The 23,328-nt window shown below is 41.1% G+C and overlaps 1 protein-coding gene across 3 annotated transcripts in view; it reads left to right on the forward strand.

The window, feature by feature from the left end:
* The first annotated feature begins 5,335 nt into the window (after nucleotides 1–5,335).
* SMIM14 (small integral membrane protein 14) overlaps nucleotides 5,336–23,328 on the forward strand; it is a 50,046-nt gene continuing 32,053 nt past the window's right edge. Inside the window, exon 1 of one of the 3 annotated variants that reach the window (XM_075752288.1) lies at nucleotides 5,336–5,458. The gene's annotated coding sequence lies outside the window, so the exon portion shown is untranslated. Of the gene's footprint in view, nucleotides 5,459–9,623; nucleotides 9,889–9,994; nucleotides 10,149–23,328 lie in introns of those variants that run through there. The other 2 variants (XM_075752286.1, XM_075752287.1) reach the window with 2 other exon arrangements.

Genomic DNA, 23,328 nt, shown 5'->3' on the forward strand with positions numbered 1-23,328 from the left:
ATTAATTTGATGGCCTGGCAATATCTTCTAAATTAATGTTACATCTGAACCTGATGTTTGTGGTAGGAAAATCTAGATACAAACAGCCCTAGCCCCAATGTTTTTAAGTCTGTTGGCAAAATTACTGGGTTTTTTGAAGTTCCGCTTTTTTGTGGAGGAGTGATTTTCGACTGGTTGTACGTACACCTTGGGATCTAGAGGCTGTTTCTTGTGGGTTCATGAAAGGCAAAAAGAAAAAAAAAATTGGTTATCAGCAGACTGACAAGTTGACCACAGGGAACTAAAAGCATTTCTTACAAAGGAAAAGGAATAAAGCCATACTCCTTTGTTCCTATTACAAAAAGAAGATAGCAATCTTTTAAAGATCCTTTCAAAATGAAAGCAAGCTGGGAATACAAAAATAGATTTCACAACTTAACATGGCTATTATTATTAGTTTTATGAGTATTAGACTTAGAATGGAAGAGAGGATTTAGCGAATAATATAAAGCATATAGTCACCATGCTACATTGCTGGTATATTGTTTTCCACTCAGAAACATTTTCTACCCTGACTGAAGTATTTGTACCATTTTAAGCATTTTGTATTGCCATCTATTAATGTAATAACTTATAGTACATTATCTAATCTATGTAACTTTAAATATGGCAGTCTTCTTTTCATAGATAGTTACAAAAGGGACTTAGAGCTGCTGTAAAAGGCCAGCTGGACAGCTTTTCCTGGACAGTGGGACATCATCTTCTCCTGATATCCTTAGGATTTGTGACTGAATAAAAATCCTTGCTATTTTAATAACTGTAGGGGTTGAAATCAGATTCAGGCTGATGCTCTGAAAACCTCCATTTCATAAATGTCATCAGGACTGAAGTATATAGGACCTTGAAGCTGGAAGCTTAAATTTGTTGCTCAGTGCAGTGGTAGCCAGGGAAGTACCTAAATGCAGCAAATAAGTAAGAGAAGACAAAACGGCATTAGTATTTTGGAGTGATTGCTTGGGGGTGGAGTTAGGGTTACTTATTAGAGCAGTTGAGTTTAGAATTAGAATTGGAACAGCAAATTATTGTGAACCATTCTGTGAATGAATATGGGAATCCAGAATAAATAAAAAATAAAAATACTTTCCGTTAGAGGAAAAGTAAATGCAGTCACAGCCTAATTGCACAGCATTGGTAGTGGTCTTTAATTGCCAAAATATTTTCATATTCCTGAAAGTGTAGATAAGCTAACTGCTGGAAAGCTTATTGTGTACAAAGTGGTCCAACTGACAGCATGTAGAGAAAATTTGGGTCTCCAGGATGCTTCCACCTGGCTTCCTGCCTTTTCCTTTGAGGAGACAGACAACACTTATTCAGGCAGTGTATGTTGCAAAGTGTCCTACATCACTGCTGTGTTTTCGTGGGAGAAAAGGATGTGACTGGACACCTTTTCCTCTTCATGTATGTAGCCTGAGACACAGAGCCATCAATTCAGGCTGCAAAAAGGTACATGCAAAACAGGGATCAAACTCCCACAGGCAATAGTGTTATATAGCACATATGGTCCCAACTCAAAAAAGGTTTCCACCTATAAGAGAATATGGATTAAAGATGTACGAATAACCACAGCATAATACAAGGATATGTGCAGTAAAATCAGAAATCTGCTAGAAGCCAAACCACAGAGAGAACATACTCCAGTATACTTTGCATCGTCAATTGTTATGAATCCCTTCAATGGTCTCTCTGTTAAAGCACAAGACTTTTTTAGGGATCCTGAAAGGTAGGAAAATATCATTCCTGCTAATAAAAGCAAAATCTGGAGCTCTTGAATTCAGCTATTATTGTTTGATCTAACAATTTTGGGATTCTGAGGCTTTTTGAAAATTCTGACTAGAATTTGAACTTGTTTCTAATGATGGCCATCTTGCTAAGCTACAGTATAATCTGTTATGATGGGCACCAAATCCACAACTAATGGAAGTTTTTTGGAACTGTCTGCAATAAAAATTTACAAAACAGTGAAGTTTGTCAGAGATCATTCAGAAAGAGCTCAGCCATGACAGATGGGTAATTTATCAAGCTGTATCGCTGTCGATACCATCCTAAAATATCTGCATTTTGGAGACTAGAACAATTTTGTATCAGGAAAAAAACCCACCCTTTTCTATTGATCTTACTACAGTAGAATACTAATTTAGGGCTAAATCGTTAAGTCTAAATCACTAGTCACTGTTTTGACCACAGTCATGTAAATAGTTAATTGACCTGCGTTTGAAGTCTTAGAAACTGGTAAGGACCAATTCAAAATTCAAATGAAGTCAAGCTGATTTTGCTGTTTTTCCTAATCTGATTGTCTCCAGTTTGGCCATGTGGCTAGCAAGAACATAGGATCTGGCAAGTTACTAGAGGAGAAAATTGAGGATAAAGTCAGGTTAAACAAACAAGGCTCATGTACAATTTCCCTGAACACAGCAGAAGTTAAGCAATTTCTCTGGTGTTTGGATCTCTGTCAGGCACACAATGTTTCACAAAATAGTATCTAGAAAATGCCCACTATTCTATGTGTCTGTCTTTTCAGTAGTAGCATATGCCTTTGTTTAAGTGGAAGATCTAGTTTAGATGCAAGGAGCTTCTTGTCTTGTACGTTTTTCTCAAATGAGAGGTAGCAATTATAGCAGTTTCAGTGAAGTATAACCCATCTCATAAAATTCCCTGTTACAGCTTTCCCATCTTCCTGACAGAGTGCAAAAAGATCACATGGTAAATCAGAAGTTGTCACCTTTTAAAAGGCAGTATTGTAGACCGTATCTTTCCTTCCCCAATTAGAGGTTAGTCATGCTGGGAGACATTCAGTCATGCTGTATGATTGTCTCCACGATTTTGCAGATCCTAACTTTTAGTCCCAGGAATGTTGTGACATTACACTGTTGGTCCCTTCCCCAAACACAGAGCAGACATAAAAGATATTGACATGGAATAGGGTGTATATATATATAGTGTCTTCCTGCACAGATATTTCTGGGTGTCTTACTATTCCTGTATTTTAATATCGCTCATCCCAAATAATTTTACTCCCATTGAAATTGTGGTGAAAGTGCTGTGCAGATGTACCTACTCCTGCGTTCCCTCTTGAGTGGCATAGTATCACAGAACCACAACATGGTTGAGGTTCAAAGGGACCTCTTGAGATCATCTAGTCCTCCTTCCCTCCTGGCATCAGCCAGAGCAGGTTGTCCAGCAGGACCATGTCCGTTTGGATATCTCTAAGGATGGAGATGCCACAGCCTTTCTGGGAAACCTCTGCCAGTCTTCAACCACCATCAGAGGAAAGAAATGTTTTCTTATGCTCAGCTGGAATGTCATGTGTTTCAGTTTGTGCCTAGTGCTCTTGCCCTGTCACTGGGCACCACTGAGGAGAGTCTGGCTCCCTCAGTAGTTTCTCTACAGAGGAGTTTGACTTCTGCTATAATATGGCACTGGCTTCAAATCTTTCCATCTTTTTTTCAGTAATTACCTCCAGTTTTAGAGACAACATCTATGTCCAGTTTTGACCTCAGTAGCTTAACACAAAGTAACCACAAGAACCCATTTAAACACTGAAAATGTAAATGCACACTCTTGAACACAGAAATGGTTTCCTTTAATCTGTGCAATGGTTTTGCAAAATTTGTAAACTGTGAGCTGAATACTACAGAATTCTTTTTTTTTTCCTTGACCTGACAGTGTTATCAGGTTCTGTAAATCCTAATTTTCTCTCTTATACCAAACCGTTTGTAGGGTTTACAGCTCCCGTTCAGCAGGTTTGACATGCAAACGTGATGCAGCAAGCATCTAGCTGCATCATACCACATCCTCAAACAGCAAATGTGCACAGGCTAAAACCCTTGCATTATGTTCACACAGATAGTTCTTGGCCAGCTGAGAAACCAGTCATTGCTAGTTCACTTGCCAATACTCATGTTCTAAGATCCAAAATGAAAAGCATAGTGGAATGTGCTATGGAAACCAGAGCATCACTTCCAGTGATAACAGATCAGATTCTTCTCCAACAATTTAATTTAGTTCTCTGTAGTCCATACAGAGATGCTGCCATGTTTTATGTGATGGAACACTGATCTCCAAGGACTGACTGCCAGAGTTATGCCTTTTGATACACCTCATCAGTGATGCATGAAATGTCTTCTCTCTTTACTCTCTCTTTTTTTCTTGGTAAATAATGCCTTGGCTTTTTAATGGATGGTTACTCTTAAATTTCAGTCATATACTGAGTGCCTAATTCCAACTGCAAAACTGCATATATCCATTTCAGATCAGAGTAATTCCCAGTTCCTGACCAGAAAAGTTTGATTCTTTGCTGCTTCTTAGTTAGATATAGTAAAGTGTTCAAAAAAAATATCCTTTGGGATCTTATTTTCATTTCTTTCTCTCACATGTTCTTCTGTACTAACATTCATCAAATCTACTGGCTTGCATTTTGTGCCTGAGGTTCGTGTATTAGATGTGGCTTCTTCTATTAGATGTTCACTTGGAAAATGAACAGGGATTCATTTTTATTTTAAGTCTGCGAGAACTGTAACAGTTGAGGGCTCTGACTCATGTTCAGAGGCAATTTCAGACTGGATGCTGAAATGGCTCTGAATGTAGAGAGAGGTTGACATGAGATGTGTTTTTCCCGAGTGGCAGCAATTTTCAGATGACTATAGCAATGTTAGCTGCTGGTAAGTTTATGGCTGCAGATAGCTTATGGCTGTGAACTGCAGTTGCTTAAGAAGCAGTTCACATTGTTTCTCATCTTTTCTTTGCAAGAAAGCCACCACAATCGTGCAGCTGCTAATATGGTTTTTTCTCCAGAGGAAAACCAATTTGTTAAGGTTATACCAGTGTTGGTTTACTTAGACCACATTTTTAGAGAGGATTTCCCAAAGTATTTGCAAAATATGTTCCTGACACTGATTGCATAATTATCAATCACAATGAAATTTAGTGGACCTTTGTCTTATTAACTTCTGTGGTTACTGAGAACTTACTGTTCTAACTCTACAGATGCATTTCTGCTTAGTTTATATGAGTATATCTTTACCAGCAAGTGTTATCATTAACAATTTGGTAGTTCAGATCTTAATCCTCTATTTTTAAATGTCTTTTGCAAGCCTGATCTTGTAAGTGTCCCAGTTGGCCTGCTTGCATTTCATAGTTACTGTAAGTTACTAGTGGATATTCTAGTTAAGTGTAAAATAATGCTTGTCATCCCCTCAACTTCAGATTTCCTTCCTCCATTTCCTAGTTTGGAAAACTCCATTGGGCAGCTGTGATCTGGCAGCATTACAGCAACCCTTTGTGATCATTTCCCCTGGACTGTGGCTAATTAATCTCAAAGTCTGTGTTGCTGTGTTGATGGTTCAGGAGCACAAAAGCCCTCCATAGATCCTCTGACAATTTCAGTGGACTTTCTTCTTTCCAATGAGCCATATTTCCTTCTGTGAGTACTGATGGCTTAGGTTGTGATTGGGTGTTCATTAAGCTTGTATCTGTACATTGACAGAAAATCTGGCAGTATAAATTTGGTTCAGTGATGATCACATGACTAAATTTCAGTTAAATTAACCTAAGTACACAATATAGTCTTTGTGCAAGCTAATTCACAGGCTTGCTGCCTAGTATCTCAAAGTGCTTTGCAATTCTCCAGTGCTTTTTGAGATGCCAGCCCAGCTGAATTCTAGGAATGTTTGTGAGCAACTTTTCTAAGTACTTGGCTTCTTTTTCCAAAATTAAATCCCTCTTTCCAAAAGCCCAGCTTTGCTGCCAAAAGGCCAATCCTACCTTGCTGCTGCAAGGGTACTTTATAGTATTTTCCTTTCCACTTCCTGGATGCCATTTTCAGACCAAGCTGCAGACATCTTCCAAGTGGCTCTTCGGTATCAAAATTTGCAGTAGAGTTTCATGTAGATTCCTTCTGGGAATAGCATTATGGACTGTGTACAAGAAAAGAGGTAGCAGACAGAAAAGGAGTTACATTAAGAGGATTTGCCCCATTTCTAGGTCATTTTTCAGATCTGATGAAACTGCATGGATTGCAGATGAAGAATTTCCACTCCACACAGTATCCGGATGTGAGCAATACAATGCCTAGTAGCATGAGTTATGCAGCAAAGATGAGAAGAACATCAGCAGAAAGAGAACTTCAGAATGGGAAAAGTAACATTCTTGGGTATCTGTAGACAAGCTCATCCATTTTTTGGCATTAGATCACCAACATGACTCCTGCTTTTCCATTGCCTGTCAGGGTAGAAAAGTTGAAAGCTAGCACTGTGATGTGGAATGTGACGTCTGCCTGTCACTTTACAAAGCCCAATCCACACTACTTTCAGATGACAGATGTAGAGAATGTCATAGTAAGTTCTGCTCAACTCCCACCCTCTTCCATTGCACAGGGTTATTGGTGGAAGGAACGTTACCATCTTCTCCCTTCAAGCAGTTGTTTTCGTAGTTTTAGCTTGGCAGCTAATTGGTCAGCACAATTCATTTTAGTGTGCTGAAATCAATAGATTTACTATTCTGTCCTTGCTACTAACTGATGTTGAATGCATCTCATGCCTTTGTTCATAAAGTAGCCTAAGTCATCACTATTGTCATCATAGTTTGTCTGCCAGAAAGGAGACTTCATAGAGTGAGTCTGAAAACAGCCTCCATATCAGGATCTCATTTTACTGCTATATTGTGCACTAAATTTGTGAGTGTAAGGGGGAGCAGATGGCTGAAGCCTGGAAGTGGGAAGCTGAGATAGAATCAGTGCCTGTTATGGCTTGTTCATTTGCCCGTGGGAACCAGGAGGGCCAAATTCTGAGGGATGCTCTGGCAGAATGTTTTATGCAAAATACCTAGCTACTTTCTTCTTATGTGTATGTACTTGCTGATTTGAAAGCAATAAGCTTATGCATTGTTTCTCTTGTTCCTGGTCTCTGCTTTCTGTAGCTCCTATTGCCTGCCCCTCTTCCTTGACAGTTCACACTCTGAAGTTTCATCCATGAGGATCACCCTTTCATGAATCCATCCTTCATTAGGCCCATCAGCTTCCATATTTCCAAGAATGCCAATGGAAACATGTATGTTGAACAAAGAAAAATAATCGGAAAAATAATTACTATTTTGCTGTCAAAAAGGCAGTGCAAATCATGCAGAATACAATACTGAAAAAAAGCTCAGCTTTTTACTGGGACCAGTTGTGTAAAACTATTTACAGGTATGCAGAACTTTGCAGTAAAAGATGGGGAAAGAAACAAGTAGGGAGGGGGAGCTGCTTGTTGTGAGTGCTTGCATCTCACCCAGAGGGCTGGCTGGCTGGCCAGTAGTGCTGCTTCCACACCTCATCAAAGGATGATTTCAAGAGATTACCAGACATGATGCGAGTTCCTGGGTGGGGCAATGTGAGAAATGAGCCAGAAAGATGTGATGCGCCAAGTTTTGAGGAGGCTGCATTTGATGCAAAGTAAGACAGTAAGACATCACAGCTTTAGCTGTAAGTGCCATCACTGCATACTGTTTTCTTGCAGATCTCTCAGTCATGATCCCCATCAGGTCCTGCCTCTAGTTTACAGACTCTTTGCAGGTTCATATTATTTCTGACAAAGCATCTGAGACTGCCCATCTAGCTCACTTAGTCTTGCCCTTCCAGTTGTTGGATTGTACAAATTCAATGCTCCGAGAATCAGTCACTGTGAGACTCTCTTTCTAATTGCAACAGTTGCTCCAAGTCTGCTTGCTGTCCTTCTAGCAACAGCAGGTTGTTTGGCTTTGCCCACAGGCAAGAACGTATAAGTGTTCAGTGTTCCTGCCTCAGCTTGACAGGAGGAACCTTCCTCTCAACTATTGTGTGGTTGCCATTGCTTTCCTCTCTTGTTTGGGCCAGGACTAGTGGTAAGCTTTGTCTGTTTTGGGGATTTCAGGAGCTCAGATCCATTTTCTAGGACAACGACTAGCTCTGTGTGCTAGGTGTGAGAGACAGATAGGCAAGGCTCCTTAATGGTGTTGGGAAGCTGTCTCTGCTTGCTTCTAGGATGGCTTGTTCCCCAATGAAAGGTTAGTATGGCTGAGGGAGAGGTGGGAGGAAGGATGCAGCTACAGTTGATCATTCTGCTTATGACCACCCCCTGACAACGTTGTCTTGGGTAGCTTTGTGTTTGGCCAGGACAGCCAAAGTATACTTCAGGCCAAGCATATCTTGATGTTGCTGATGTTCATGGTTCCTGTTGCACTCTAAGCTCCTGGACAGGCTGTCAAGAAACCTGTTCTCCCAGGAAACACTGTAGGGATGTAGTTTCATATTTCCAAATTAAAGATAAATTTTAGCATCCTTAGTGCCTTACCAGAGGTTCAGTTCCTTTGTTGAGGACGACAAGATGACACAAGCTCTGCACAGTTTAGCTTTTTTGTGTGATGGCCTGACTTTGTGTCAATGCCTCAATTCACTTTTCAGCATTACCACTCTTTAGTTGGGCACTAACATAAGAGAAAGGGCTGAAACATGGGAAAGGAGAGGCAAGATCCACTGCAAGTCAGGACTGTGTGGCATGGCTGGACAAAGGTAGCCAGCCTGCTGCATCTCAGGAAGCAGAATGTTATGTCCAGGACCAGCCCTAAATGAGCAGAGGTAACCTACCCATGGCTCTGCACACCAACGATGGCTGGATGTGCAAGGCTGCCAACTGGCAATGCACCCGAGACTTGCAGACTAACGTAAGCTTGACGCCCAAGGCTGGAGAAAAACTTTCACAAGAAAACTGTAGCCACGAAAGGAGGTTTGAAAGCCCCATGGCAACAGCAAAGAGTGATTAGAACAGCCAAGGTCATCCCTGTATATGGGCCATATTGGACTGTATGAGGCACTGGTGCCATGAGGAGGTACTGACTTGTGAGACCTCACAACTTCTACCTAAACTTCCTTTCTCACCGTAATTGCGGCGTCTTACCTTATTTCCTGGCTTGGTGAATATAAGCCACCCTTGGAAATATTGGAAGACAAGATTTTCTTCCCTGTGTAATCCCCATTACATTATGGCATGGTATCACTGTCCCCAGGACAGGATGTGGTCCATCTTTCTGTATGGGGGCAGGACACCCCAGCTCCTTGGCTAGGCACAGGTAAACCCAACTGGCTGACATGAGAAGCCATGATCTGAAATTTTCCTTTCTAACTTCATTCCACAACATCTAAATGCATATTTTGAGGGATGCTTTAATTGCAGGGAAGCCTTGTGAGTCATGAGCTCCTAAACAGGCTTTAGGTTTCTAGGTGAGAAACTACACTGTAAATTCCCTCCTACTTCGGAGGTGATGGCTGGGGGCCAAGCAACCGACGTGACCGTATCTCTGACAGGGGCGCAGAGCCCTGACGGCGGTGGCAGCCCCACCCGCACACCAGGCCCCAGAAGAGCGACTTTCCTTGCGTCTTCTCAGCGCTGACTTACCGGGGCTTTATTTTAAGGTCGATGCCTTGCTTGAAAATGACACCGCCCTGCACGCCCGCCTCTCCTCCTGCCCGCGTAGCGCCCAAGCCCGCCTCAGCCGGGCAGCGAAGGCCGGGACGCGGGCGTCCCTACCCACCAAGCCGCCCGGAGGCGGTGCGGCGCGGGCGGCCGCCGGGCTCCCGTGCCGGGGTGGCGGCAGCTCCGCGGAGGGGCGTGCGCGGGGGGCGGGAGCCGCGCGGCCCCGCCCCGGGCCCGCCGCCGCTGCCGGGAGCCGGCAGATCCGGGTCTCGTGGCGCGGGCTGACGTGTGAGCCGGCCCGAAGCAGCGGGGCCGAGCCGCGGGGCCGTCTCTGCCAGCCCGGCCGCCTTGGCCCTGCCCCCGCGCCCGCCCCAGCCGCGCAGCCCGCCGCAGCCCTCCGCGCGCCCGCGACGGCGGCCAGAGCACGGTGAGCGGGGTGGGGGCGCCGCGGCGGGGAAGGGGTGGGCGCGGGCCGGCCGCGGCCAGGCAGAGCCGGGCGGGTCTCCGCGGACACCCCCGCCCGTCCCTCCCTCCGTCCTCCGAGCGCGGAGCGGCGCGGCGCGGTGCGGCCCGGGGGGTGGCCGCGGAGTCTGGGGAGACCCCGGTGGAGGCTGCAGGGGTAACTTCGAGCCTGTTGAAGTATAGAAACGTCCCCGCTGCCCGCTGCTTCGCCCGGTCCCCGGGAAGGTAAACACCAGGAGAGCCGGAGCCGTGCCGCTCGTTATTAGGCAACACTCTTCTTTTTCAAACTAGTGAAACGTCTACTCGTCGTCTTTACAGCTGGTCTGACTTGGGTTTTTCTGGTTCTTGGGGGTTTTAGTGCAAAGTGGCACTCTTCTGTCGATTTTTTTTTTTCCCCCAGGATCTCCATCTGATGCTTTGAGCCAAAGGGTTTTAGTTTTCTCTTTAAAGTAGCTGGAAGTGGCATGCTGACAGCAGGGTATGTGCTCTTAGGCTGCTCCCCGCTTTTTGAAAAGCGTGTGCAACTAAAGTAGGAGAAATTGAACAATGTCTTGTGAAAGATAATCTCAGGAAAAGGGCAGTGTCACACTGCCATTAATTTACTAAAGATAGGATTCCTGCCAGGAACTCTTCATATGTGCGCTCCAAGATGTGATTCCTAGTGGATTACAGTGGGGAAGGGGTATATTGGCCTTGGAAACCACAAGATATTGTCCATGGTCATTCCTCCGCAGCTGTCACTGTGCCTGGTTCCCCAGATGTCCTGCCCTGCAGCTCAGCCACTGCATTCCATGGCAACTCTGAGGCCTCAGCTAACCACGACTTCTACATGAATGTGGTGCATGACCTACATCAAAAACTTTTGTTTCCTGGCAAACACCTGTTTGTCTAGTCAGTCTTCAGGATTGTCTTTTAGATTATAGATTTGTCAGTGTAGGAACTGTTTGTGTTGTACACTGGCTGAACATCCATGTCTATGCATATAGATAAGTCATGAAAAACATTTCCAGTTTTCAGAGGTGAGGACATGTAACTTTTTTGGTCTTAATAACTTATTATGTTAATGTTATTAGTGTACCTACTGGGAAATGCTCACTACGTATCTGCAATCAGCATTAGTGGGTTAGGTCTTAGAAGTCTTTACATACTTAGCTATTAGAGTGCTACCCACCTTTATTCATTTCTGTTACTTTCCAAAAGGAGACATCAAAAATCAAAATGAGAAAAAAAAATCGATCTTGATTTTTTCCTATATAGAGTAAGAGAGAATAAATCCTTGATAATTCCATCTAATTCTTGTGACCTGTCCAGATGAAAGAAATCAAGCCATTGTTGTTGGTCATTGATTTTAAAAAGTGACCCTGTCACTGACAGCGTGGCTTGAAATGGTAGAAGCAGTTGGCAAAATAAAAGTGATTGTAATGTTAGCAGTACATTAGTTGGCTCAGTCCTGAGTACTGTTCCTTTCTCTGCCACTGAGGTGGGCGAGTCCAGCCTTTTTGGTTCTTTTTGCCCTGTTTTGTAAAATATGAGATTTACTATTTTTGTCTAACTCTAGAACGGTATAGAATTCTGTATTTTAAGTGGTTTAAGATCATTTGTATAAGGTGCTAAACAAGTGCAAAGCCATACTGGATATGTTATTGGTCATTCCATTCTTGCATGTTCTTCTCTGGCAGGCAGGGACGCCCCTGACCCGCTCGAGACCATAGGCCAGGAGGATCTGCTTTAGAACTGGGTGGCAGCCGTTCTGTAGCTCTGGGTGGGTCTTATTTTAGCCTAGCTGGCTATTATTTTGCTGACTGTAGAAATAAATATGATGAACATGGTTCTATGAAATTCCTTATACTGTGCACGTTGTGATGGTTTTGCAGCATCTTACCCAAACCACAGTCAAGTCCATTGAGTCTGAAGCGTGTTGCCCAGTTACGTGGACAACATTCTGCAGTCCATGTTCTAAGGGAAAAATAAGAATAATACACTTCTTTAACAAGTAGTCTACATAAAAACCATTTCAAGATGCATTATGGTTTTAATCGCTTTGTAACTATTGTACCTGCTTTCAAAAGGTCGGTATTTGGTTTTAGAGAAAGTGACTAACTGACTTCTTGTTTTGTTATTAACTTCTCTTTTTCTCCCTTCATATATTTAGACTTCAGAATTAGTGATGTGTGAATGTTATTTGCATAACAGATGTGTAATAAAACAAAGTCTATGTTTGTGTTTCAGAATTTTCCCTCCTAGATATTTTAGGTACCTGACATGCATTCTGAAAGACCAAATTTTGTCTCTGCTGAAGTTTGTCATAGCAGAATTTGGCCTAACAACATCACAAGTCTTCACAGGGCCAGTGCAATGAAAGTAGCAAGATCCTCTTTCTCTTCTTATAAGCACCTATGAATGTAGAAGGTATACAGTGCCCTGACAATACCAAGTATCAGATTCTTACTCTATATGTTTTGAACATTTATCAGATTAGTCATCACAACAAATACAAAAGTATTTTGGCAGATGCATTTATAAACAGAAAAAATGATGTCATCTGTGCATATTTTGCTTGGGAAGCGAATCAGAGAGCCTGTGAGCCTGCTTTGCATACATGCTGTTACATACATGCTTTCTATACATACATTTACATACATGCTATCACACTTGATGTTAAACACGCTTTCCATTTTAACTTCCTAGGTTATAGATTCAATTTCTTAATATGTAAAGATCTGTCTAGTTGTTAATGAGGCACCTGATTCTGCAAGATGGCGAGTACTTCTTGGAAAATCCAAGTGCTCCCAAGTCCTCTAGAAGTACCGTGGAAGCTATGAAAACTTTGTAAGGTTATATCACAGAGCCAAATCTTACAGTCCTTTTTCAGGTAGGGAAAAAAAAAAAAAAAAAGAAAAAGGAATTATTTTGCCAGAATAGCTCCTTCAGCTTGTATGCCTAGCTTCCCCAGTTCCCAAGTAGCCTCATTTGAAGAAAGACTCCTTAGCTCCTCATTATGAAGGAATATAGTCAGGGATGTGAGAAGGATCAGTCTGTGTTAGCTGTGTTAGTCTTATTTCTGCTGAACTTCAGTAGCAGTGCGGTGGAGAAGTACGGTCCTTTCCTCCTCTTTCCATTCCATCACCTATTCCATGATATTGGCTGGGGCAAGAAAAAGGTCCCTTAGTGATGATTGATAAGGCTTTTCATGAAAGATTTAAAGATGCTTGGGGAGTAGCCTCTGGCATGATTGGGTGGTTGTACATTTGCATGGTTATTAATTGAACAAATATGCTTCAGAGGCTTTAGTCAAAGTGTCTAGCTGGTATTTTTACAGATAATGGAACAAATTAGTCCCATTTGGGTGGGAACAGATAGAATTACACTTGATAAAAGTTTTTCTCATTAAGATTAGTTCTGATTCTTCTGCAGCTTTGCATGCATTAAAAACCATGGCTTTCTGGAGCTAAATATAGTTTCATTCTTACTTTATAAAACTGCTAGACAAATGTCAGATCCAAAGCACTGAGCTCTCCTAGGAAAGAAAAGATTTTTATCCGAAAGAATTGAAAAGCTGTACAAAAATGTAGCACCAACCATTTACATGATATAAGCAACTGCAATGCTGTATTTGTTGAATCTTTGTCAAATAGAGACCTCTAGTAAATAGAGCTTTGGTCTTTTTTTTTTTTTTCTTTTCATATGTTTCTGTGTATATGTACATATATTTCCTATTAGTTAATCATAAAAGCTTTATTTTTAGCAAGGCAATATTTTTATAGAGAGCTTGATGAAATAGTTTATGTCAGTTTTCATACATTAAAAAGTTAGTTTAGAAAAAAAAATCCATCTGAATGAAATTACATGAAAATGTGAAGTAAAGTTGGGGGTTAGCTTTTCAAATAGTTGGACTAAATCAAATTTGAAACAAAACTTCCTGGTGTGAGTGGCCTTAGTTTAACGAGAATTCCTGTGCAAGTGGTTATGGTGTCATTAACGGTTCATCGCTTTCATATCTAAGTGAAGCTGATTAGATGGCACCTGTCATTAAACACCCCTATTTAAAAATACTAGATAAAGCGTTTGTCAGAGAGGTCCATGAAATGTAGAAATATTCTTACACGTAGACTTTTCTTGAGCCACGGAGATTGTCAGATGCTTCCATTTGAAGTTAGTTTGTAGAACAGAAGTGTCTAAAGGTGAAAAATTCTTTCTTTCCTGTGGGAAAACTGTGGAGCTGAAGGTGAGATGCATGTTGCAAACTAATCCTGATCTCGTGAAATAGTACCATAAATTTTCCTTGTGCAAATGAATGTAATAGATTTAAGAATCTGTTGCTAGTAGGTGCAGGGGAGACTTGTATAATTTGCATATTGCTTTCCTTTTGATAATCTAAATTAGCCTGTGAGTTTGCTGAATTAGACGAATCTTGTTCTCTGGTAAAAACTGGGTCATCTTTTAGCTAAACATATGTAAATAACCAAGCCCAGAAATCCTGTTAATTGCTACAGATTCCCTCTGGTATAAGTACGGATTAAAAATATTTTAATTGATAAGCTTCAAATTGTTTACTGCAGGTATGTAGAAAACCTGATTCAACTTCCATTGAAGTCAAAGATGGGCACCAGCTAGCTTCAGATAAAATTTGATCTGGCCTAAAGGGGTTAGGAGTAGGGCTGCCAGGGAATAGAGCTGCTTTCATCTGAAAACTGAAAATCCTGCAATCTTTCTCAGCATGCTGCTATCCTGCTAAATCTGTTTGCTCAGTGGCAAGTTATTAGAAACATATGTCATCCCTGGAGAAAAAAATAATGAAAATATTCCAGAGAATTTCAGTATAATTTTGTGTTTGTATGTGATTGGAGTAACATTCAGGAATAGTGTATTTTTACAGTTTGTAAGGATTTAGTAAGGTATTTTATAATCTAAACAATTGTGCTTTTAATAATTGAGTCTCAAAAGTTCATGGCTCATGGGTTAGGGCTGCACTTGCTGACTCAATATTCTTGAAAAAAAAATCATTTTTATTTGTTTTAAAACTGCATTTTTGTAAAGAATTTTGTTATGTTTATTTTTGCAAAGAGATGAAATGTCTACAAATTTCTGAATGATTGACCATCCAAAAAAAAGGACTTCAAAATAATGAGTTATTGCAGGCCACCTATGGTAACTGCCTGGGTGCTCCTGGTTAGCTCAGGGCAGGTCTGAAGTGTCTCAGCTTAACTTTCTTCTCTTACAGACTAGGCAAAGTCACATTCACTCACAGTTCCCATGGGCTAAGAGCGTGTGTGAGGCCTGTTGCCACGGCTCAGCTGCCATGCAGTGGCTTTGTTAAACCACGGTAATTTGCTCATGAGTTTGAGTCCTGAGCCTCACTGGCTGAGCTTTGAAGTTGGATCTGCCTTGAGCTCTCAAGTTCCTTTGGTACATTTGAAGATATTGATTATATAATCTCGATTCATAAATCTTGGAACAAGAGCAGAGATGTTTTATGGATAGATTACATAGTTTGTTATAGGAGCATATTCTTTTCCCATACTTAGTTTTTTAAAATAAATTATTAGTTTTGTATTATGAAGCCCAAAAGTTAAGTGCAGAACATCTCTTGGGTGGGGTAACCAACAGCAAAGTCAGTTTGACTGTTCTACTCCCATGGGGAGGCTGGTGCAAGATTCTCACTTCTGCTGTTTTCCATCTGCAGGGAGTACCCTTTATTCTTGCTTCCCTGGAATGCCAGTTCCTCTTTTGTGTGTAGCCACTTGTTCAGAATCGGGCCTGCCAAAACATTGCAACACAAACCTGTAGCCCTGGTTGGCATGGCACAGCATGGATGTGCTCTTGATGCTGGTGCAGAAGTGCTCTCAGCAGGGGTTTCAGATTCAATATGTGTTGTTTTCAGCAGTAGGGTATCACTCATACAGCTGCAGGGGTGCCGACTTTAGGAGATTGGCAATTGTTGCTGGGGAATTGGAAGAGGAGTGTCGACACAGGCAGTGGGGTAGTCTGTAGTGCCAGAGATACTGACCAAAAGCAGGGGAGTGAGCAAATTTGCCTAGGAACTGGCTCTTCTACTTACCATTCAAACGGAAAATCCCATTAAAGTCAGTTGAGAGTTCTTGCCTTACTTGAAGACCACAGGAGAAGGCTCCCAGTTTGCTCTGTAAACTGGTTGAAGTACAATGCGTTAGTGATTTTACAGAGGATATCCCAACTTTTTGCATTAATATAGGTCAAACAAAATTATTAAATAGCCATTAGTCCTTCAGTGCAATAGGAATAATTTTGTTGTACTAGACCATTGTCACAGCCTCCTACACTAGAAATAAATGCCGAAACATTTACTTAGCAGAAAGAGGGTATTATTCTTGGACAATGTTCTGTGTCATTGACATCTCTTAATTAGCTTTCATATTCCAAGAGATTTCTTTCAGAAAAATATCATCATTTTAACAAAAGGATGACCAAATGCTGACAGCTGGAGTTTGGCAATAGTGTTCTGTATCAAATATCAGTAAATGAATTCTGAAATAGCTGGACTGCTTTTTTGGTCCATGACTGGATGTGCATAATTAGCTCGTTTTCAAGTGTTTTGCCCAGAAGAAATGTTAAGCCACCTGCATGGGAATAAATAAATAGCTTTTTAAAATCTTACTGGGTCTTATTTAGCTCCCTTGGGTAATTCAGTTTTGGTGACTGACATCAGCCTTAAAGCCTGAAATATCTCTCTCCTCACATATTGGGGACTGGCCATGAAAGGGAAGGTGGGGAACAGTAGTGGAACAGTGGGGAGTTTTAATGTGTGGGTTCTTGTCTGACAGTTGTACTTGGCACTGACAAGCCTTAATTAAACTGAAAGAAGCATCTATGTCATTGTCTGTATTTCTCTGATAAACCATTCTGTGTTGAACTGATGGACCTCAGCGTACCTGTAACCTTGGTTAGCCTTGTCCACAAATAGTAAGTTTCTTACCAGGTTCCTATAGATCCTGCCAGCCTTTAAAGCAGTTTTAACTTTTTCACATACTTCAGTGAGAGAAGAGTTGTGATGCTTGGCTGTGAAAGGGCTTTGACCATAATTATAAGTCTTCTAAGTTTTCATATGCTGGCTTCTGCTTCATTGCTCTAGGTGCTAGCACTGTTGGCAGAGTTGCCAGAAGAATTCCCTGACCTGCAAGCTCTGGAGTCAGGAGAATTTCCTGACTCCAGAGCGAGTCCAAATGTCCACATCAGGGTGAAAACACTAGTGGCCCAGCAATGCTCACAATGTTGTGGTGGTCACGCAGTGGTGGACTCATGCTGTGGGGACAAGGAATGTACCGGTGCTCTAGTAGTCTTGTGACACCATCAGAAAAAAACCATCAGTGAGATCCTTAGCACTTATTTCTCAGTTCTGAGCCTGTTCCTGCTCAAAAGCTCCTTCCCTTATTTTGGCATGTCGCTGTAGTATCCTTCAGTGGCTGGCTCAGCATTTCTTAGTTTCTTTGGTTTTGCTTCTATTTTTAAGGAGTTGTTTTGTATTAAATTAGCATTTGTAAGAAGCACCAGATGGATGACACTAGAGAATTAATTCATAATTTACTTACATACCAAATGAATTGTGAGACAGTAGTAAAGTTACCTACTAGTATGCCTTGAGCAGGATGTGGCTGCGTGAGCAGCTCTCTTGTGGAGCTCCTGCTGGTCTTGATGTCTCTGTTGAAACCAACATGAACAGCACTAGTTGCATACATCTGTGTGCATGGCTAAGCACTGACTTTTCCATGAGGAAAGGAACTGGCTTAGCTTAATCTGCATTGAAGAGTTCATCTTAGATCTTGTTAATTATCCTGAGAAAAGTTGCAGTGCAAAAATACACTTGCCAACTCATTAGGCTACAGCTGGAAGTCCAGGGAGACGTGCTGATGCTTTCAAGTACAAAATCAGCTGCGTTCCCTCCCGCCCCCTGGAACTATAAGGAAAGAGTGTGAAGAGGATTGCTTTATGCTCTGGAAGTGTTGTGATGTCTAGGAACCCTCTTTGGGTATTGTATCAGCTATTAAAATCATTGCAGCTCTTTTCCCTAGGAAAGCTAAATAGATGATCTGAACTGGGACAATTAGTTGGAGAAAGCTGTAATTGGAGCCACACTTTGCTGTGGCAGCGCTCCTCCTGGCAGGACCCACATTTATATCCTGCTGTTTTGCTTTTGCTGCCCAGTCAGCCAGTTGGTTTTCTTTTGTCCTGAAAACTCAATTTAATGCCCAGGAGGAGGCCTGGTAGAAAAAGATTATCAGTAGTCTTCTAGAGATCTGTGACCTTGTGGAGCTACTAGATCCTGGTCCACTGAAGCTAATGGAAGTGCTGCTATTTGTTTCGGTAAAAGCAGGATGGAGCTGTAAGCGTGGGAGAGGTGATAGGAGAGAGCTTCTCTTGCATTGTTAATAAAAGGGGTTAAAAATTACCATTATAAAAAAGCCAAGTTTAATGTTGCAGTGTTTCAAACTTAAGTTCTATGAGGGAATATTTACTTGAACTATCTAAATTACAATAATAGAGGAGAACAGATCCCTGGAATGTTTTAATTAGTATCAATTTGTATACAAGATTCTTCTTTTTCACAGAACCTATTTTTAGCCTTGTTTGAACAGAGGAAGTTCCTTTGTAAAGGAAGTTTCCTTAGGAATCTTCAAGCTTATTTTTGCCAGTTCTATAACCCTGACAATTTAAAACTCTTGCATAAAAAATGCAGACCACCTCCACTGGATACTTATGACAGGCCCTTGGCTTCTGGATTAATTTTAATTTAGTGTGATGTCCTCCCCTGTTGCCTTAGGATCATGCATCCATTAACTTCAGGCAGAATAGCATTTATTTATTTTAAAGTACCACTGATTTTTCTCTTTATTTTCTCCTTGTTTCTGTAGTTCCTTTTGTGATGTTTCTTCCCTATTTAACTACAAACACTTTTGGTTATTTACACTGTCCTGTAGTTTTATCCTGTGTTTAGTTATTTCCTTCCTTTGCAGCTTTAATGGCTGTTAACCATTTCTGCCTTGTTTCTCTTTTATATTGCTCTGGTGATAGGAAATGTGCTGCATTTCTGGTAGCAGCAATTGAAAAAACTAGAAATTTCACAAAGATCTTTGCAGGTGAAATCAGCCAGTCCTGTCTACACATATCTCTGGTTTGGTTGTTTTTTTTTTTAAGAGAGAAACCCCAAATCCATGCATATTGTTTTCCCCCTCTGTGCTCTAACCCAGCCTGAAGAGAAACTTGATGCAGAAATCAATGGATAAAATTCCCTGGCCTGTCTTACAAAGTTTAGCTGTATAACTGAAGTAATAGGAAGTTAAATAATAGGCTAGTGAGTTGGATGTAGGTAGTTCATCAAAAGACTTACAGAACACACAGGATTCTGTGGGAGGGTGGATGTGCCTGAAGTACAAATATTATAGATGGAAATAAACAGGAAAATATGTTATATAACAAATACAGAAAACTCTGAGTTTGTCTGGGATTCACTGGATTTGAATGTTTAGCCTCCTCTTGGTCGGCTGGTCACAAGTAAGCAGTATTGCCCTACTGAAGATACCTTTATCTATTATTTCACTGTATACCTAATTGACTTCGTGTGACCAGGCAGGGTTCAGTGAGTCCAGTCCCTGGAAGAGGCAGGATTAGAAACAGACTTTGGAGTAAGCACTGGTACCAGAGGCATTTTGAAATGCCCAGTAATGAGTCAGTTGTGGTGCTAGTTGCCCCTGGAGCGCTGATGATACCCAGGGGGACAGAGTGACCAAGGAGGAGAAGAAAGAGTCCTATAAAAACAGTGATCAGGAGCTTTATGAGGAGCTGATCACAGCAGTCTCGTCTTGCTTCAACTGAAGCAAATTTCCACCCCCTTGGTTAATGTGTGCTGTGGTCACACAGCCCCAGTGCTTGGTAGTTTCTCTGGGACAGGACTTCATGTGCAGGATTGCTCGGGTGTTATGCCATACGAGGCCAGTGTACAGGATGCTTTAGATGCTAGAAGAGAATACTTGGAGGTCATTTGGAGATGGGTAAGATGATACAGGAGAGCCAAACTTGGGGCGTGCTGTGAGGAAAATAATTACAGAAAAGGTCAGGTATTGTACAAAACATGGATACTAAGATGGCTGAGATGCAGGTAAAAAGGCAAGAGAATAAAATCCTTTTTATGGAAACCTGGATCCTTTAGGACATCATGGAAGAGTATAGGAGAGAGGGTTTCTGCCTCTGACAATAGGATAAAAATGAACATTTTATATTTGGGGCAGTGAATTGTTCATGCTTTGTATATCGCTTTTGCTATTTTAGCTCTTTATCGTTTTTCAGAATGCCTGCAGAGGTGTAACAGGTCATTTGCTTTCTTTCTGTGTTTTGGTTTTTTGTTTTTTGTTTTTTTTTTTTAAATTTTATAAGTATTTTCATTTGTTCTGCTGTGCTTCTCTCAAACTGAGCTCAGAAGCAAAATTAACTTTATGGCTTGTTAGAGATATTTGACAATTGTGCTTTGAGTTATTGCAGTTGGCTGAAAAACAGTCATGAGGAGCTGAATAGGGTTTTGTTTCTCTTTAAATTAATGGGGAAAGATTCTGTTACTTGTCTGATACACTGTTAAGTATTTTCCTCCCAAGGATTTCTTACCTTCAATTTTCAGGAAAATAGCAACACAGCAAAAGTAGTTCTTAGCAGAGGAAATCTTCAGGCATTGTATGTATCGTGTGTGTGATAGTCTACATTTTAAAAGTGCCTGGATCCAGGAAAGATAAGAGTTAATAGGCTTAGAGTTTTGATGCTGAAGATGCCAGGTTTAGTTTGTGATAAATCTGCAGTGACTCTGATTTATGTATCATATAGAGTGAGTGGTTTTTTTGAATACTGGAATTACAAATATTTTTACACACTCCTTTATACCAAGGAGTGGGGATCACCAATATGTGCACTTGGATAATCTTGCTAATCAGCATTGTATTGGAGTCACATTGGAGGGCATCCAGCACATGGAAAATTGACAAAACTTCTTGTTTGCCTTCATGCTAGAAAGGAATTCAGTTTTGTAATGATTAGGGTGGAGAAAGACAGAGTAGAATTTCTGTCTCCCAGAGCTCACCAGCTGCATGCTATTTACTCAGGAGAGGTGTTGCTGAATTGGGAAATATGTATAGTCATTGCAATAATTTAAAATATAGAAGAGTCTCCAGGTTAAAAAACAAAAAAAATCAGATTGTAGCCATAAAGATTGCTTTTTTTGATAGTAGGTTGTATAAAATATAATACACAGCTGTAGGGCTGGGATTGGGGAAGAGAATAAAAGAATCATAGGATCATTTTGGTTGGAAAAGACCTTTAAGATCATCAAGTCCAACCCTTAACCTAACACTGCCAAGTCCACCACTAAACCATGTCCCTGAGTGCCACGTCTACACATCTTTTAAATACCTCCAGGGATGGTGACTCAACCACTTCCCTGGGCAGCCTGTTGCAGTGATTGACAACCCTTTCAGTGAAGAAATTTTTCCTAATATCCAATCTAAACCTCCTGTGGCACAACTTGAGGCCATTTCCTCTTGTCCTGTCACTTGTTACTTGGGAGAAGGGACCAACCCCCACCTGGCTACAACCTCCTTTCAGGTAGATGTAGAGAGCGATAAGGTCTCCCCTCAGCCTCCTTTTCTCCAGGCCCTCAGCTGCTCCTCATAAGACTTGCGCTCCAGACCCTTCACCAGCTTCGTTCTCTGGACCCACTCCAGCACCTCAATGTCTTTCTTGTAGTGAGGGGCCCAAAACTGAACCCAGCACTCGAGGTGTAGCCTCACCAGTGCTGAGTACATCACTTCCCTAGTCCTGCTGGCCACACTATCTCTGATACAAAACACCATTTCTATCACTCTTTCTGTTTGTAGCACTGTTTCTGTATTTGTATCACTATTTCTGATACAAGAGAAGAAAAAATTTACAATAATTACTATAACTGAGAATGCTATTTTTTAAAATAGCCATATCGAAAAATATTTCTTCATTACATACAATTTCAAAGAGATGCTCATGTCAAAAGGTAATCGTGGGCTTTTATTTCTGTCTTAAATCATCAGAGAACATCCTCCACTTTGCTTCCAAATTATAGTAATTCTGGCTCTGACCACAGTATTTTAATTTCAGTAGTACTGTTTATGATTGCCTCTGTGGGCCTCTTTACACTGGAAAGGTCATATTAACTCTTTGATGGTACATCATTTTTGTCCACATTTACTAATTTTCTCCTTTATTAAGCTTTCTACCAGTTTTCTTAGTCTAGAGGCTGTTATCAGTGACAGCTTTGGCGTATTTACCAAATACGTATCTTCCAGCTGTTTCTAAACCCTGTGAATGAAATACTGTGCTAGCAGTAATATGGCCAAACCAAAATATAGTAATTCTAAGTAGAGTAAAAGTAACTCTCTCAGTCAGAGTACTGGCAGGCATTTGACTTCATAGCCTTACCAATTGCTGTAGCCTTACCAGTTAATCTATAATTCCAAGAAAAGCAAGGTAACAGTAAACAGAAAAAAAAGTAAAGTAAAAAAACCCAAAAACTACAAGCTGCTTTTTCTTTCTCCAGGTCATGAGGAAAAGAACAGAGCACACTTTCCCTTTTTCTGTGATAGATTGTATGTAGAAGAACAACTGTATTTGGAAAAGGTGGAGAGCTGGTGTGACTCACAGCGAAGAGGTCAGAGCTGCGCAGAACAAGTTAGCCGCTGATGTGAGAGCAGACAATTGCAAGTACAAGGCAGGCAGGAAACACACTGCAATTCTGGAACAGGATTTTGACATGAACGGGCTGCCTAAGAGCATGCAGTGGAGCCAAGGAATCCTGCTCCGTGATATGTAAAAATAGTAGTCTCTTGTTACCAAATCTTACACAGGGTCACAAAACATTAATAAACTTAAGGATCTGATTACAGAGCTTAGTTGATATTTAGTACTTTATGCATTCAAAATGTGTTACAAATAATACAAATATTAAGCCAAGAATGTTTTAATGAGGAATACAGACATGAGAGTGTCATTTTACAAGTGAAAATCATCATATAGTGTAGAGTGGTTCTCTCTTCTTTATAACTGGTCAGCCACATATAAAATCTCTGTTTCTTCCAGTTCCCAGCAAAAAATAGTTGCATAAAGGACGATTAGTTACCTGTTTGGTTTTTTTTAAAGTAATAAAATAACCCAAGTTTAACGTCTTTACCAGGGAAAAACCTAGTGCTGTTCCCAAAATAGATGGTCCACCTTTGGTCCTTTGCTGATGAAAGAGCTTGTTATACGCTTGGAGGAAGGAAAGATAAAGGATGATTCCTTTCAGCATCATGTGAAAGCGAGAAAGCTTGTAAGGGATCTTTTGTTGAAAGCTTGGATGGCATTTTACTTGGTGACATATGTT

Source organism: Balearica regulorum, chromosome 4, assembly GCF_011004875.1.
Source record: "Balearica regulorum gibbericeps isolate bBalReg1 chromosome 4, bBalReg1.pri, whole genome shotgun sequence".
NCBI classification, from domain to species: Eukaryota; Metazoa; Chordata; class Aves; order Gruiformes; family Gruidae; genus Balearica; species Balearica regulorum.